Below are 4,096 nucleotides of genomic sequence, written 5' to 3' on the forward strand. Positions count from 1 at the left end.
CTAGATAATGCATAGAACAATCTGGCAGCTTCCCACAGGGTAAGAAGCTGCTATATACTGTTGTCAGCAGGTGTGGGTAATTGAGAAGCAGGTGAAACCAATGTGAGTGATGAGGTAAAGTTCCCGGGAGTCAGGGTGAGCTGGGGACAAGTAGTGTCAGAACAAGAGCATAATACTGGAAGTGGACGGTGCAGAATCATGACACATCAACTCACAAAACACCTACTCATCAACCAACAATCACAAAACTGCTTACACTGACCTCATGGACTCTCTTCTATGCTGCAAAATATTTACTGAGTAATACGGCAAATGAAAAAATTCAGGGACCCGCCCACTGGTAAGGTGCCCTTTAAGTATACCGAGCATCCACACTGAGCATTTTTATGGCAGTCTCCCCCAGTTTTGCCATACTTTGGCATTATTTTTGCTCCATACTCCCTCACACTGCAGTGGACATGGATACTTCATTCATTGAGATCCTCAGATCTCATGTGTGGTTCTCTTTGTCTTTAGCACCACTTGGTCAGAAAGTGTAAGTAGGCCGAACGCATGCAGTGTCAACACACTTCCAGCATTCACTCCTTCACCAGTCTCACCTCACAGATATTTCCTTATTGCCCTCTGAGCTCGGCTGCCAATCAAGTGTTCTGAGACCACGTGTGGTCTAAATAAAGCCTCTTACTGAACTAGGCAGGACATGCTAAATTTTACAGTTATGACTCTGCTGGTTTCAGATTTTCACTCCTGCCCTGTGTCTCTTCAGTTTCAAACAACAGTCAAGTTGGTCAGCAAGAGCTGAACAGACGGGGCAACTGACACAGCACTGAGATAGCGATTGTTACTTTCAGGTTCATTCTTTAATAATTTTATGTACATAGGTACTACTACTAATTTCCTTATCACATGTTGGCCAGAAACAACTCAAAATGGATGCAAATGAGTTTATGGAGGCTAACATTAGCCAATGCTAGCAAGCTATAGATGCAATCCTGTCTTGCTGACCTGGTGACTCTACTTGTGCTGGTGGTACACTACATTTTAGCATTAGCATTATGATTATTATCCCATGACTGTCAGTTGTGGCCACAGTTCCTACTGTTGAAGGCTTTGATCTATGAGCTTTTTATTAAAATTAATGTATCACCCTGTAGCATAGAATGTTTTACGATAAGATTAAAAATTGTTGCAATTGCAAAGTGTGGTTTTTAATAGTCATCAGTGGCACCTGCAGGCCTAATCCTGTATGCACTGTGCGTCAATTTTTTAAATGATTTTGCTCAAGGTTTACGCCACTGCATCTGGCAGTCATTGTATGATACAGAAATATAGTTTCACATTTATGGCCCGAGGAGCTATTCAATATGACATCGAACACCCTTAGAGGGGATCACATCATTTCTACTCCCTAACATGAGCCCTGCAGCTAGGAGTGAGTGTCAGCAGTCACACCCTGACTGAACCTGCTGTCAGTAACATCACTGAGACATGTACAGAGGTTTTTCTTAAATTGCTCAGGAGCTGCATTCATGTGTTATTTTGTGGACTTATTGAGCATGGATTTAAGTATCAGATCAACGATTCTCAAGGATTAGCTGAAGCACACCTCACAGCAATGTTGGTCATTGTGTGGAAAGTTGGTATGGGAGGGTAATGATGAGAGATAGCCATTTGAACTGAATGAGCTATGGAGGTGCTGCTCAAAGACAATGCGAATGCTGCTCTCACTCCATGTGCAAGGATCGTGTATGTTAATGGTAAAACAGCCTACAGTATGTCTTTAGAGGGAGAAAATACAGTATGTCATAACATGAAAAGTATATCCTAAAAGTGTGGAACGGAGCTCGTTAAAACAATTCACTCTGCCAGAGGTAGTTCTTGTGTGTACTATGGAAAATAATCCTGCAAGCACCACTGATGGGCATAAAACACTAAATCAGATCATGTTGTAGTACTTAAGTCCAAGACTCAGATTGTCAGGACTTGAGCACTAATGACTCAGACTTGAGCATTGACTTGAAAGCTGGAAACTGTCTCAAGACTTGGACTCGAGGTTTAGTGACTTGCCTACAACACTATTTAGATCACAAATGGTTAAGAAACAGAATAAAAGTAGTATATTAGCTAGAGGAAACTCAGAATAATAACATTGTCACTGATGTTTTAATGCAAGTTGATCCAAGAAAAGAGCAGTGATGTCAACTTTTTGTACAGCTATAATCTATTTTAAATGCAGGCAGCACATGTATATTATGCCATTTTTATAACTTTAATTTGTCATAGGATAATTAGCTTTCACGTTGATATGGGTGGTTTCCTGCCCTGTGGGGAGTGGAACAGGGTCTTATTGTGTACTGCACATTTATCGTGGTCTCTGTAGCCAAGTAAAGGTGAATTAAGATTCTGACCTTTGAAATAAAGCAGCCGGAGACAGAAGTAAAGCTATGCCAAATTAGCATGTGTGTGCACATGCCTCATTAACCACACCACAGGAAAACTTCTAGCCACAGGTTTGGCCTGAGCTACATGAATCTGGAAACATCCTTACAGAGCCTGTTTGCTTTAATAGTATTTACACCCTCTGTTTTATTTACATTTGGAAAGGAGTAAAGGCATGTTTTATAAGAATGTTCCACCCACAAAGCCATGTCATCACCACAGCCTCATATACAGGGTGGGGTGAGGAAAACAAAATCTTTTCTCATCTTTCTCTCTCTTTTTGCAGGGGACAGAGAAGGCAGAAACTCACTGTTGATTCATCAATGGGGCTCAGAGCTGGGGCTTGAACAAGAGACAGTGTTAGAAATCTGTGGAGAGACCAGGGGATGTAACTCATCTGACACAGAGGGTTTACACTGCACAAGAACCAAGAGAAGCATCTCTTTAGCATCGCTTGTACACACTCACAACGCTGATGAGCCACAAGCATTGGTGGTAAACACTCAAGCTGTTCACAAGATACTCTAAATATTTACAGCTGGGCAGGCAGCGATGGGAGAGGAACATGGTGGACCAAGCAGTGCCTACTGAACATGACTGGCCTTAGCCAGCTCCATCTCCTCCTTCCTCATTACATCTGACCATAGGCAGGTTTCAAATCCACTTGGGCAAACATTACCTTATGCAGCATTGGTGCACGGCGGTTTACCTTGTGGCAGCTGGAGAGGCCACCTCAGCTGACTGTGGGGCCGGAGGCTGCTTCCTGAAAATAAAGTGAGCAGCTTTTTTAATAAAAAAAAAAAAAAAAACACCCCACACACACCTTCACATTAAGACATGCAGTGGTACACTGAAAGCAAAAATGTGAGCCATTTTCCCCCCACTTAAGACAAAACAATGAAACTGCTTGTATGTGGGCAGGTAACAAGTGAAAGGAGTAAAGCCTGTGGCAATTCCCCATACATTCATTACCTGGTGCTATTACTTGTGAAAAGTTAAACATAATGGAGCCGTGTCAGGAACGGTGCGTAAAGCAGCTGATAATGTCATGAGTTAACTCAAATAGCCAGACGAGGATAAGTAGAAAAGCACCGTCTCTTTAATAAGAGCGCAGACACTGAACAGGAAAAAAAAACCCGATACAAGGCACGGTTTAAAGACGAAACGCACTTACACGTCGATAATACAGTCTAGGGTCAGAACCAGCAAACACATAAATCAAATTTTATTTGTATAGCGCCAAATCACAGCAAAAGTCATCTCAGGACACTTTACAAAGTAAGGTCTAGACCTTACTGTTATCAATATTATTACATAGGGAAAAACCAACAAATCCCCCTTGAGCAAGCACTTGGCGACAGTGGAGAGGAAAAACTCCCTTTAACGGAAGAAACCTCCGACAGACCCAGGCTCTTGGTGGGCGGCCTTCTGCCTCGACCGGTTGGGGTTAGTGGATAAAGGAGAGACAAAAGAAGAAAAGCAACAAGACACAACAAACACACACTGATCAGGTCGATGTGGCTGGTGACTGCTCGTCAGAGACATAGAGCTCCAGGGCAACCTGCAGAAAGGTACAGGGAGAGAGAGAGAGAGAGAGAGAGAGAGAGAGAGAGGAGACACAAAGTTAGTAATGTGTAATGGTGGCATATAGAAACAT

This window comes from Monopterus albus, unplaced genomic scaffold (assembly GCF_001952655.1).
Source record: "Monopterus albus unplaced genomic scaffold, M_albus_1.0 scaffold320.1, whole genome shotgun sequence".
Lineage (NCBI taxonomy): Eukaryota > Metazoa > Chordata > Actinopteri > Synbranchiformes > Synbranchidae > Monopterus > Monopterus albus.